This window comes from Myotis yumanensis, unplaced genomic scaffold (assembly GCF_028538775.1).
Source record: "Myotis yumanensis isolate MYYU_CA2020_CCGP unplaced genomic scaffold, mMyoYum1.0.hap1 SCAF_15, whole genome shotgun sequence".
Lineage (NCBI taxonomy): Eukaryota > Metazoa > Chordata > Mammalia > Chiroptera > Vespertilionidae > Myotis > Myotis yumanensis.
Genome location: NW_027223766.1, coordinates 7,680,844 through 7,695,659, shown reverse-complemented (window position 1 = coordinate 7,695,659; position 14,816 = coordinate 7,680,844). Strand labels below are relative to the sequence as shown.

The window sequence follows — 14,816 nt, the reverse complement described above, 5'->3', positions numbered from 1 at the left end:
TAAAGACAACAAATCCTAGTTTTTCTCTTAATTCCCATCAGCCAATATTTAAAGTTTTTAGTAAATTGTTATTAGATCCAGTGACTTCTAGTCACAGACACAATAGATATAATACCATAGGCCTTTTCCTGGACCAATTCTCCTAAAAAATAAAGCACCACTATGACTGACATATTACAGAGCTCACCCCATTGCATAGGGCCCACCAGTGGGGCAAGAAGCAGAAGAGAACAGTAGGTGACTATCACAAAAACCACCTGCTTCCCAAATTCTAACAGACTGCAGAAAAACACACACGTCGACCCCCTCCCAACTCTGGAACTTTTACCATTTTGGAAACTATTATCAAGGATCTTATCCCATGCACTATAATAGCCCCTCCTCCACCCCAGCCCTACATCCTAATATATAAAGAGCCAGGGTCCGTCACGACCTAAATGTCCAGACAGACGAATGAACACCAGGCTAGGGTCCCGGCCAGCGCAGCGGAAGTCAGTCTTGGGTCCGCGGTGGGAGTCAGTCCTGGGGCCTGGCCACCCGTGGTGTGGCGACAATAGGGAGTTGTGGGCCCCGGTGTGGGCCCCAGCTGCCCGTGGTGTGGCGGTGAGAGGGAGTTGTGGGCCCCGGCCGCCCATGGCGTGGCGACAGTAGGGAGCTGTGGGCCCCGGCAGCCCATGGCGTGGCGACAGTAGGGAGCTGCGGGAATCGAGCCATGCTGCAACTGGACTGGCCTCGTGGTCCCTCCCCCCTGCCCGCAGGCTTTGGGGAACCCGAGCCATGCTGCGATCTGGGAGTCGTGGTCCCTCCATGGGCCTGCAGGCTCCGGGGAACCTGAACAGAGCAGGTAAATTAAAGGCAACAAATCCTAGTTTTTCTCATAATTCCCATCAGCCAACATTTAAAGTTTTAAGTAAATTTAGTAAATTTAGCTGCCATCAGACTGGCCTCTTGGTCCCTCCCCTCTGGCCTGGGGTACCAGAGCCATGCTGCGATGGGACTGGACCCTACCCGAGGGGTCCCGAATTGTGAGAGCGTGCAGGCTGGGCTGAGAGACCCCCCCCAAAGTGCACGAATTTTTGTGCACCGGGCCTCTAGTCTAAAATAAAATAGTACATAACAGTGGCATATTTTGTTTGCTGCAGCCAAGAGCTCAGGAAACCCCCTCAAGCCCTTCTGTGTAGCTGGATGAGTCCATTGTATACTATGAGTCGGCACTTTTCTACATTTCTGGAAATTCCTTACCAGCAACATGACCTACAACATGAAGCCAACTTTCCATTTCAATGTACAACAGAAAGTATTCAAACACAATTCACTTAAACTGGAGAACTGCTGTTAATCTAACTGCTGTTTCATCAAAATAAGTAAAAATCTATGGAAAGGCATTGGTTAAGAAAAAGGAATAATGTACTTTATTTAAAAATACACAAACATACAAATTGTCATTTGGTAAACAAGTATAATCTACACTAATAAAAGAGAAATATGGTAATTGGCGTATGACCGCTACCCTTCCCATTGGCTAATCAGTGAGTATATGCAAATTAACTGTCAGCCAAGATGGCGGCCGGCAGCCAGGCAGCTGGAAGCTAACAGGAGGCTTGCTTCCTTCAGTGACAGAGGACTCCAACGTTCCCCCGCCTGCCTTGCAGGCCTCTGAGCTTCAGTTGGAAACATAGTAACATTTACAGAAGATAAACAAAACTCCAGAAACCTCCTGTCAGTCAGCCAGGATCTCAGAGCTGGAGTCGCAACATTGTTTCGAATACAGAAAACAAAGGCCAGAAACCTGCTTTCAGCCGAGCCTCAGAGAGAAAGCCGGCTCTCAGCTCCAGAGACAGCCATAGAAGGTAAATAAATGCCAGAATAAAAAAAAAGAAAAAAAGGAGAGGTTTGGAGCTCCAGTCGCTCACCAGCCTGAAAACGGCCCTCAGCCCCTCACCCAGACTGGCCAGGCACCCCAGTGGGGACCCCCACCCTGAAGCAACAAGATGGCGGCTAATTTGCATACTGAAGGCAGGTGGCAGCAGGCAAGGCTGTCTGCGGTCTGGGACCCGGATCTGTGACCCTGCCGGGCGGGATCAGCAGAGCCATGAGGCCTCCCGGCACCAGGATCAGCGTGACAGGGGGCAGCGCCCAAACCCCCTGATTGCCCTGCGGCTCTGTGTGTGACAGGGGGCTGGGCCACAACCCCCTGATCGGCCCTGCTCTGTGCCTGATAGGGGGGAGCTCCCCAACCCCCTGATTGGCCCTGCTCTGTGGGTGATAAGGGAAGGCGCCCCAACCCCCTCCACGGGCCCTGCTCTAAGTGAGACGGGGTAGAGCCATACCTCCCCATCGGCCCTGCCCTGAGTGTGACAGTGGCGGCGCCCCAACCCCCTGATCAGCCCTGCTCTGTGTGTGACAGGGTGTGGCGCCCCAACTTCCCCCCCTCCCACGGGCCCTGCTCTGTATGTGACAGGGGGCGGTGCCCCACCTCCCCTATTGGCCCTACTCTTTGCGTGACAGGGTGCAGCTCCTCAACCCCCTGATCGGCCCTGCTCTGTGCGTGATGGGGGGAGCTCCTCCTCCCCCCCTGTGCGTGACGGGGGGGAGCTCCCAAAACCCCTGATTGACCCTGCTCTGTGCATGACAGGGGGGAGCTCCCCAACCCCCTGATCGGCCCTGCTCTGTGCGTGACAGGGTATGGAGCCCCAACCCCCTGATCGGCCCTGCTCTGTGCGTGGCAGGGGGTGGCGCCACAACTTCCCTATCGACCCTGCCTTGAGTGTGACAGGGGGCGGTGCCCCAACCCCCCAATCGGCCCCACCCTGAGCGTGACTAGGGGTGGCATTGCAACCTCCCCATCCGCCCTGCTCTGTGCATGACAGGGGGTGGCGCCCCAACTCCCCAATCGGCCCTGCTCTGAGCCCGACCAGGGGCTGCACCTAGGGATTGGGCCTGCCCTCTGCCACCCGGGAGCAGGCCTAAGCCAGCAGGTCGTTATCTCCTGAGGGGTCCCAGACTGCAAGAGGGCACAGACCGGGCTGAGGGACCCCCTCTCCCCCCCCAGTGCACAAATTTTTGTGCACCGGGCCTCTAGTAAATTTGAATAAAGGTACTTCAGTGGCTAGAAGAAAAACACAAAATAATTTAAAATGTAATTCAATTACTGCCCAACTTTCTGTTGCACACATTATTACAGAGTTGCACGCCTTTGGCAAAACCTCTGTTTATTATATTAAGAAGCTGCTAAGTTTTGTTTAGATTATTTGGCTTGGCCAATAATGTAATATACAGAAATAACAATGAAAATGTAAGCATTTTTGGAAAAAGAACTTCACAGCAGATATTTCAATCTGCATATGCCTTTAATTGAAATGTAACTTCCCCCTCAATTAATGGTTGACTAGCACAAAATACATTAACAGCTTAACAGAGATTTTAGGTTACAGAAGCGAATTTTTAGAAGATTAACAGACCTTGAAAACATCTTTGAATAAGTGTGCCTTTTCTTCATTTTACACTCAGAAAGCTGCTTTGCATAGTTAAAATGTCAGCTACAAGAAGTTGTTTTCCCATAATCCTTAAAGAGAGTTTCAGAAATTAAGTTCAGTAAAAAGACCAAACAGCTCAGCTATTACAGTCATTAATCAATGCATTTAACATTCGTGCAGTATCAGAATGCAAGACATCTGATTCTAATTTCAATTCTGGCTCAGTATAAAAGTGCCTCCTCCACAATAGTCTGATTATAAACTGTTCTTTTCCTCCTCTCTTTTTTTCTTTTTTGGAAGCTGTTGTCCTTCACTCTTGCTGGAAGCCACCTGACCACTGCCAGGAAGAAGAATGCAAAACATTCCCAGGAGCGGCTGTGACGTCAGTACCACATTCCACTCTCCGCGGTCAGGACTGTGGGGAAACTCCAGCCTCTAGCGAACCCTTCAGCTGAGATAACAGCTGAGCCTGCACTAAATCACAGTGAGAACTTCCCAATGTTATGCTTTAAAGATGGATATTTTTTATAAAAAGGAGGGAGGGCAGGAACAGAGCTGGCTTTTTAAGGCATATTTACTGTTAATCTTCAAAAGTGCTTTTTTGTTTGCTACGTGGAGGGAAAACAAGGAAAAATGATTTACCAACAGTCATCAGCATACCAATCAATCCCTTTGGGCAGTGATTTTCAACCAGGGTGCTGCAAGACTTTTTAAAACATGCAATACCTGACTATTTAGTCCGGGGCACTGAGCTCTTTGCCCTTAGATTTGTAAAATAAAACAATGACAACAGCCAACACAACAACAGCTGTCTGGTGTGAATGAGTCAAAATCACACCTATTTTTTGTCAAATTGGCAAAAAATACATTTTTTTGGTGTGCCCTAGAATTTTAGTAATTACTTTATGTGTGCCATAAGATGAAAAAGCTTGAAAATAGTTGCCTTAGGCATTAGTGTGTAAATAGGGTAAGATGAACAACAGATTAGTTTGGGCCTCAACCAGCAGAACTTCCTCAATTAAACAAACCCAACAACCCAGTCTCCAAACCCCTTTCCAGGAGAAAAAGACGAAAAGTCCCACTCAAGAAGGCACAGACATGCCGTAACCGGTTTGGCTCAGTGGATAGAGCGTCGGCCTGAGGACTGAAAGGTCCCAGGTTCGATTCCGGTCAAGGGCATGTACCTTGGTTGTGGGCACATCTCCAGTAGGAGGTGTGCAGGAGGCAGCTGATCGATGATTCTCTCTCATTGATGTTTCTAACTATCTCTTTCCCTTCTTCTCAGTAAAAAATCAATATATTTTTTTAAAAAAAGAAGGCATAGACACGTTCAGACAGCAGTAAAAGCCTTTTCTCTAAAGGGAAATATTGTAAAGAGATACAAACTAAATGGTACAAATATTACAAAGAAAATACAAACGTTTATATGCATAATCCTGTTATATGCAACTTTCATTTGTAACTTCCTAGAGACCTCAACAAGCATATTTAACATATATTTTGTACACTGTCTTTTGCATATATCAAACACTTTCCCATGCTGATTATGATCATCTATATTTTATGAAACTCTAAAATTGTAAAATGTTTCTTGGGGAGAAGGGAGGAGGGGGTCTCTTACAAAAATGTTTTAATGCGCATAATTTTTTTTTGTATTTTTGCTAAACAATATCCTTGGAATAAACTTGCAGGCATGGGTAACTAAATTGAGTATATAATTTCTTACAACTGCCAAATTTGCTACATATTGCCATATTGATTTCTAAAAAACATTGCTTAATTATAAGACAACTAGAGGCCCAGTGCACGAAATTCTTGCGGGGGGGGGGGGGGGTGTCCCTCAGCCTGGCCTGCAACCTCTTCAATCTGGGACCCCCCGGGGGATGTCCAACTGCCGGTTTAGGCCTGATCCCATCGGACATCCCTCTCACAATCGGAGACCGCTGGCTCCTAACCACTCACCTGCCTGCCTGCCTGATTGCCCCTAACTGCTTCTGCCTGTCAGCCTGATCACCCCCTAACTGCTCCCCTGCTGGCTTGATTGACACCTAACTGCTCCCCTGCTGGCCTGATCGCCCCCGACTGCCCTACCCTGCTGGCCTGTTTGCCCCCAACTGCCCTCCCCTGCCGGCCTGATCTTTCCCCCAACTGCCCTCCCCTGTTGGCCTGATCTCGCCCCCAACTGCCCTCCCCTGCCAGCCATCTTGTGATGACGGTGCGCGTGATGCCACCTAGGCTTTTATTATGTGGGATTATAAAGTTTCTATGTATCTATTATACTGTAAACCTTGTCAGCATTCATATATGGGTATGCACAGATAAGTGCACACATAGTTGAAAAATAGTAATCTGTCAAAGATTCTTTAACTTATATTTTCCTGATTAAAAATGAGGCTGAAAATTCCTTCGAGAGTTATATTTTGGGCAATTTTTGAGGTAAGAGTTTTTAGAAAAGAAATATTACAACCATAAGTAGCAATTACAGTAGCTATTATAAAAAATCGATTTTATATTCATCCGAACAACAAAAATATTGTTTTTGAGTTTCTTAAGATATGCTGCTATTAGGAACAATAACATGACTATAGTTGTCATTCCTGGATAGAGGCCTGGCGTGTGTGCAGGGTTCACTGTATGTGTGCGCAGATACCTGTGCATAAATCTACATGCCACTCAGATACTATGTGGTGAAGAAGGAGCACAAGACAAATATGCTCTAGGCCTAGTTCTGCCTCTGGAGAAGTTAATTACCTTTTCTGAATCTGTTGCCTCATCTGTAAGAATCTAGTCCTACTTCCCCCACAAGTTTATCTAAGAGGAAATAAGAAAATAGACATGAAAGTACTCTGAGGAGTTACTTGACTAGCTTCTGTTTTTAGGTATTATTATAAACTAGAGGCCCAGTGCAAATTTGTGCACTCCGGGGGTCCCTCAGCCCGGCCTGCACCCTCCCGCAATCCAGGACCCCTTGGGGGATGTCTGACTGCCGGACATCCCTCTTGCAATCTGGGACTGCTGACTCCTAACTGCTCACCTGCCTGCCTACCTGATTGCCCCTAACCACTCTGCCTCATCGCCCCTAACCACTCACCTGCCTGCCTCATCACCTCTAACCGCCTCTGCCTGCCTGCCTTATCACCCTCAACTGCTCACCTGACTGCCTTATCGCCCATAACCACTCTGCCTGCCTGATCACCCCTAACTACTTGCCTGCCTGCCTGATCACTCCTAACCACTCTGCCTGCCTGCCTGATTGCCCCTAACCACTCACCTGCCTGCTTGATTGCCTCTAACCATTCTGCCTGCCTGTCTGATCGCCCCTAACTGCTCACCTGCCTGCCTGATCGCTCCTAACCGCCTCTGCCTTGGGTCCCTGCTCACCGAGGCTTCGTCTGGAATGACGTTTGGAAGGTCGTTCGGCTGTCTGGTCTAATGAGCATATTACGCTTTTATTATTATAGATTACTAATAAATGTATCCAAATTATAAAACTTGGAATTTATCAAAGTTGCCAAAATGTTTGTAAATGGCATTCTCCTAGGCCCTAAAACAAAGTAACTCAAAGTAACTTTCTGTCTGCTGCATGATATAATAATGCCTGGAATAGAAATAGAGTATCTAGATGGCAAAAATGTCTCAGTGAAATACAGAGGTTGGAATATAAAGACTTAGGGAGATTGACCACGTATCTTGCTTATCCAACTCTTAACATACCTCCAGGAAGTCATGGAGAGGAAGGTGAGTATTGTAGGTGCTGCCTTTGAAATGGGATGCTTTCAATGAGGATAAGCAAATGCTGAGGCAGCAGAGCTAAGTGTCCACAGGTAAGATAGACATAGTGGACATAAGAAGGAGGACCAAAGTAATGGTTTAAACTATAGGAATTTTTGGTGGTGGATGATTAATGAGGGGTTTCTAGGACTAAAGCAGCTGAGAAGACCAAGAAACTCCTATCTGATCTGTAAGTCAAGTGACAGGCCTTGTCTGATCAGCAATATCCAGGGTCTCTCTTCTAGGTCCCAGCCCGAGATAGGAAGCCATCTTAAATCCCCTAATTAAGGGAGAGGTTGGGTTTTTAAGGAAGAACCCTTCAATAATATCAATCTATAATAATAAAAGAGTAATATGCTCATTAGACTGGAAGTCCTTCTGGACGAAGTCGGGGCTGCGAGGGAAGCCCGGGTCCTGGGTGCCTGCCAGCGGCCAGAGGGAAGCCCGGGTCCTGGAGGGAAGCCCGGGTCTCTGGTGCCAGAAGGAAGCCTGGATTCCGGGTGCCAGAGGGAAGCCGGTGTCCACAGCTGGGGGAAGGAAGGCCTACTCTTGCACGATTTCGTGCATCAGGCCCCTAGTAATCATAATCATGTAATTTAGCTCTTACTTCTACACTTTCCCAAAGGATCTGTATCTGCTTTTGAGGACAACTGTGCATTGGAGAAAGTGAACTAACCAAACCTTTCAGGATTTATTGGACATTGTCCCTGAACTAATGTTGATCCCCAAGGAGTAAATACCTCTGTGTTCGACCAGTCAAGTTGAAGGCTTTATGGGTGACAAACACAAATGGAGTTTGTCTTATGATTACTTGTCCAGATTCTGAGTTTATAAATGGAATATATATTCAGAAATAGGCAAAATTCCAAAATTTTCACTTTGATCCATGTAATAAGAACTACTGTGATTAGAAGAGCTAAAAAGAAACTCCTAGGCTTTTCTTGCCTGCCAAAATATCAAAGTAAAAGAAATACTGCATCTTTTGAGGGAATCACAAAGATTAATGTCACCATCAGAAACTTGAAAGATGCAACGTGGTGATTCCTATCATCTCTCTTTTTGTGTGGCAAGCCTATAATGAAGGTCAATATTTGAGGTTGACAGTATTCAGTATCACGGACTTAAATTAGGGAGCAATTCTAGTTGCAGTTGTTGATACAGATGTGGATTCTACTAGATTTGGTGTGCAGCTACTGATTTGACCTGTGTGTGTGTGTGTGTGTGTGTGTGTGTCTGTGTACATGTGTGTTTCTCTCTCAATAGAAAAGAAAACAGAAAGCTACTTGGCGGGGCAGCGGGATACGTTCACGCTGCATTAGTGCCCTGTCAACTCTGGTTCCATGCTGTAACCAGTCTGCAGTAATCTTCATCATCTTACAGTCCCACAGGACAAGAAGGCACGAAGTCACAGGTACCCTAGGATACCCTGGTAAGACATGCATGTGCCAGAGGGTAGATGATAAATACTGCTTAGATCTCACTGGACTTTGGAAGCAACACATGCCAATCTATTTTGTGTACTACTCCGGTCTATTTACTGAGTGACCGATAAAGCTGTCAGTGTTACGTGAAGCTGAGAGAAAGCTCTCTGTGTGGTCCAGTATAAAATGCAAGCAACTGTATCCTTGGCCCTTGTGACTAATGGAAGCACCTATGCCTGACTGGGATACTTGGAACCAAAATAGAATAGTGGAAGGACCTAAGGGTTGGGGGCTAAGCCATGCTCTTATTCAGCACGTAACTGTTGCTACTGGGTCATAGTGCAAACTGAACACCTGACTATTTTAGATAACCTCAAAACCTCCACCATGGGATACTAGATAGCCATGGAACCCATCATGAAGTGGCCACTGACTGATTCAACTGGTCACAAAGATGGACATGTCCAGGAATACTATGTTCTCAAGTTAAACTTATACATGTAGTATAGTCAGGTGTGAAGAGTACCTGAAATTAAGTAAATTTCAAAATGAGGAAGCTCAGACTCTTGCTTTACCTATTCCTGCTGCACCTGCCATCCTTCCCTCAGCCCACCCTATGGCCTCATGGGAAAGTCTGTATAACAAGTAATCAGGAGAAAAGGTCAAGCCTGGTTTTCAAATGAGCTGATATGATACAGGTTGTAGCTAGAAATAGACGATTACAGCTTTCAGAGAAGGCCCTGATAGGTAAAGCAGGGCCTTGTGTGGCGCCCTTATGTCCAATTTGCCCAGGAGAGATGGCATGAGATATGGGTCATACTGACTCATGGACCACCGTAACTGTTTAGCTGGATGGTGGGGACTACTTTTTGAGGGCACATCTCATGGTCCACTTGACCCAGGAGTAAAGACAACTTTCAGTGTAAGCCAACTGATAGATGAAGAACCAAATTTTAAATTGATGCCAAATGTAGACGGAAGAAGACAAGAACTAGCAACAAAATGGTTGGGCAAAATGTATGTGGATGAATCGCTTAAATAAAGAATGAAAAAAAACATTTGTGTCCCATCTGAATTCTTACTGGAGAAGAGGAGACTCTAAAAAACCAGGAGGACATTGTAAATCACCCTATAATTGCTAGTTTGTTTCTTTCCACAGTAATCTAGAGTTTGTTCAATGGGATCATAAACGAAGTGATCATGATGGCAGAGGCAGCTTTTACCAGTTGAGACTGCCTCTTACCACTGCTAACCTGTCTACTAACACTACTGAGTACCCAACTTGCCAAGTACAACAATCAATTCTGAGGGAAAACCCTGCCACACAGTAGCAGGCTAATTACATTGAACCCCTTCTATCAGGACAAGACAACAATTTATCCTCACTAAAATATACATTTACTCAGGTTTGGTTTTGCTTTCCCCATCTGCCATGCTTTGCCAGCAATACTGAACATATAGTTAAATGCACCAGGTAATAAACTTTGGCTCTATTAGGGCAAATGAACCATACAGGGGGTAGTAACCACTTGTAGAAATGAGAACTATAATAGCTATGCATATTTCTCCTTTGCCAACTGTGTAATACATATTTATGTGTGTTAAATAATTTTCTGTCTCCTTTTGCCCTATTTTATATAGAACTAGAGGCCCAGTGCACGAAATTCATGCACTTGCGGGGGGGGGGGGGGGGTCCCCTCAACCCGGCCTGTGTCCTCTCACAGTCCAGGAGCCCTTGGGGGATATCTGACTGATGGCTTAGGCCCACTCCCCGTCAGATGAACATCCTTAGCGCTGCCGCGGAGGCGGGACAGGCTCCCACCACTGCCGCTGCACTTGCCAGCCGTGAGCCCGGCTTCTGGCTGAGCGGCGCTCCCCCTGTGGGAGCTCACTGACCACCAGGGGGCAGCTCCTGCGTTGAGCATCTGCCCCCTGGTGGGTAGTGTGCGTCATAGCAACCAGGTCGTTCTGCCGTTCAGTCAATTTGCATATTAGCCTTTTATTATATAGGGTTTGTTGGTGATATTAGCCATGCAATCTACTCCAGAAGTTACAGAATTCCACAATTCCAAGGCAGAACAGTACCTAATCATGAGTGGGAGAGCTGTATTAGTGGAGCTAATAGCATGAGGAGATTTTAGATACTCTGTTTAGGGAAAAAGAAAGACCTTTCTTATTTCTATAAGGAAGAGCTATAATGTGACAAGTGTCAACATGTTACTGCTTCTGTTGTTTGAAAATGTTAGAGGGGGTGTGTTGCTATGGAATAGTCATGCTTGTTGGTGTCATGCAGTGTAACAGCAGCATTTGTGTTAAAACTGTTTCTTGGCTTCTTTCCTGTCTTTGTCACTTCCAGATGAGTGGCCTCCAAATAATGCTCTTCCAGCTTATATCACCTAGACTGATTCTGTAGTCTACACCTGAACCCTGCTGACAGCCAGTGGTCCTATGAAAATTAAATGAGATAATATATGTAAAAATGGTTTAAGAAATAAAGTACAAAAACCATATGTAAGGTATAATTCTCCAATTTATAGTTTAAAATTGAGGTATGAATCAGAAGACACATTTAGAAGAGTTAGGAAGGTAACACTGAACAATAATATGAACTAAATACATTGATATAATGTACAAGATACAGGCTAAGTACATATAGGTCAAATAGCGAGTGAAAAAAGGAATTCACAAGAGTTGAAGGTTTAGAGAGAATAAATGCTAATATTGTCAGCTGGGAAAACTGGGTTTTAATTATTGTTTTTCATTTACACATGGCAAATCCATGTATTTGAAATATTGTTATGTCATTTAATGTTCTCTAGGTCTAAAAACCATGGTACTCAATTCTCCACTAGTAATTCAATGTTTTAATTCTATTTTACAATAAATGTTTTAATTTTTCATTGACCCATCTACATTTCCTCAGTCTCCAGCACCAACATACAATTATCGGAAGTTGGGGTAATGCCTGCTGTCATAGAACACTGTATGTTTTCTTGGCTAATCAGTGCTATTTTCTTACCAAAATTTGTCAAATCAGCCATTTGACAGACTAGAAAAAACAGGCAATAAAAGCCACATAAACACACCTCTGGTAACATGCACATTTCCTTAGGTAGGAAACAAAGCCAATGGCAGCTGTTCACTTTCCAAGTGTGTTCAGACAGACAGCTAGTCAGTGACCCACCGAGGGATTCCAGAACCAACACAGGGGCTTGAGTCTGCTCAACAGGAGAAAGAGTAAGTCCAGGTGGCACAATCTTTAAGAGGCAACTCAAAAACTATAAAACACTTTCTTAGCCAACTCTAAGTGCAAATATATTCCTTGTCATATAGATGTATCAAACTATTGTCTAGAAATAATATGATGGTCACAAACTTTGTAAGAGCTTCCATCCTTAGTTATATACCAATGTAGTGGGTCCATGAATACTTGCACCAGGCAAACAATATGTTACGTATTCTTCATATTTCCTGTGCTTAGTTTTACTGAAACAAACTTCTCTCGGTTGACAGGCAGTTTTGAATACCTCCCAGGCTCTAAGGTGCTTACTGCTCCACTTTATTTATTTATCTTATTGTTGAAAGTATTACATAGGTCCCGCCTTCCCCTATTAACTACGTCCAGCCTGCTCCCATCCCCTCCCTCCTCCTGGCCTTTTCCATCCAATTGCCTGTGTCCACGGGTTGTGTGTGTGTGTGTGTGTGTGTGTCTGTTCCACTTTAAATGCCTTGTTTGTTTTTTCTTTATAAAATAGCCAGAATTTCTGATATTGGAAGTTACTAAAGGAATACAGTTGTCTTCTTTTCTAAAAATCTAGTAGTGGTCAATACAAATATTTTCTTTAATAAGTTAGATGAGGTTCACATTTAGAAATCATTCTGTAACAATTAAAATACTAAACAAACACATTGGGACTGAATAAACAAGCTAGGTAAAAACATGGCAATTATTCAAGTATAGATATAAAATATATTCTTATTATTGGGCCTCTTTCCTTATTTTTTTTTAAAAAAAATGTATTTTATTGATTTTTTACAGAGAGGAAGGGCGAGGGATAGAGAGATAGAAACATCGACGAGAGAGAAACATCAATCAGCTGCCTCCTGCACACTCCTTACTGGGGATGTGCCTGCAACCAAGGTACATGCCCTTGACCGGAATCGAACCTGGAATCCTTCAGTCCGCAGGCCGACGCTCTATCGTCTGAGCCAAACCGGTTAGGGCTGGGCCTCTTTCTTAAGGAGAAGTTAATAGAGTAGGTCACACATTTTGGACTGGTGACAAGTCTTGACCTCGTAGACATGCTACTCTCTTTGTGGCTGCAATGAAAAGCCCAGAAACTAGTAGAAACTTTCTAGGATATTCAAATAATTTAGTCTTATTTTAATACTCAGAATATGGAAATCTTCCTAAAAACTGTATGAAAAGATTTATAAATACTGAAGTATTTATTAATATCCACAACTTAGGCATTGTTTTGCATTATTATTATTTCTTAAAGCTAGTTTTCACTCTGGCTGGTGTGGCTCAGTTGGTTGGAGTGACATCCTATGCACCAAAGGGTCACAGATTGGGTTCCAGGTCAGGGCACATACCCAGGTTGCAGGTTCGATCCCTGGTCAAGGCACATACGGGAGGCAACCGATTGATGTTTCTCTCTCTCTCGAGGCCCTTCCTCCCTCTCTAAAATCAATAAAAGCAGATCCTTGGGTGAGGATTAAAAAAAAAAGTTAGTTTTCAATTATGTTCCGGTTTGCCTTTATTTATAATTTGAATATGGTAATGTGTTAATCATAGGAGAATATTGTTAATCCAGATTGCGTTGATAAAGAAAATACCGACCCCAATTATTCAAGATGGAATGCATGCCAATGACTGTTTGTTGTTCATTAGTAGAATGATGCAAAAGAAGTGCCACATCCATCAGCTGGCCAACAACATGCTTCTCCTTTGGCCTGTCACTATGAGAAAGGGGAGGGGGGAGAGAAAGAGATCCTTCCTCCAGATGTGGTGAGAAAACACATAACAAAGCAACAGCTGTCCTCACTGTTTCAACATTGAGAGTCACACACAGTTAATTCCTGACACTATGATAGCATCTACATATTGACATTACAGTCAATTCACAAAGGAAAACAGTACCCACTTTGCTTGTTCACTCTCCATTGAGTATCTCTAAATTATCCTGTTACACAAATGTAGTCCTCTTTCAGCGAGGAAGCACAGATGTTATTAGCACATTTCACTTTGTTAACATAATAAACAGGCTCTACAAATGAAACTGGGCCTTGTGTAGTTTCTTTAGTAGGCTGTCTTTTGGAGCAATGCCTGAACCACAGGTGGCTAGTCATCAGACTGACTGTAAGAAAGATACTCAAGGACCCATAAAATGCTATCTATTTATATAAAAACCCTGGGTGTAATGCGTCACGTCCAAGGCTCAAACAACTGGAAGGAAGTCAGACCTGCAGGGGTCGTCTTGGCAACAGCTGTGCCCTCCCTGAGCTGTTTCGGGCGAGGTTTGAGGCAGGAACCAGCCCTCGGAGCGTGGACTCACTGAGTCCTGGGTCGCCTTGCCAAGGACTGCACCCTCCCTGAGCTGTTTCCCGCGAGGCCTGAGGGAAGAACTCACCCTCGGAGAGCCAGGAGCACCCAACAACAGTCAGTCCTGGGTTGCTGAGGCGGAGGCCACAGCGTGGTAGAACTCTGGGTCTGGCCCAACAGGGGGCGTGGCCGGCCTTCAAACCAGACCCTGACAGTAGGGAGGAGGGAGCCCCATTCCTCACAGAATCCACTGTTGGATAGCTTGCTGACAGTGGCCTGCCAGCCAGGAACCCCATTCACCTGTACCCCAGACCCTGACAGGAGAAAGGAGGGAGCCCCATTCCTCATGGAATCGACAGGTGGCCAGCTTGCTGTCAGGGGCCTGCCAGCTAGGAATCCTATTCACCTGCATATCTGTATAAAGTTTTAATACATTATATTAGAGGTCGTGGTGGTACTGTTTTACCCACAGCTTCTACAGGAATTGCTGCAAATTTACTTCTCGGCAGAAGCACCTTTCATTCCCAATACAAACTACTGATTCCATTAAATAAAACTTCAATTTCTAGACTTGATATAAACAGTGAAGTTGCTGAAACTATT

The 14,816-nt window shown here is 44.9% G+C and overlaps 1 protein-coding gene across 3 annotated transcripts in view; it reads right to left on the bottom strand.

Annotated features, from left to right (window-relative positions):
• Nucleotides 1-14,816, bottom strand: part of SPIDR (scaffold protein involved in DNA repair) — a 289,161-nt gene that overhangs the window by 128,163 nt on the left and 146,182 nt on the right. The window lies entirely within an intron of this gene.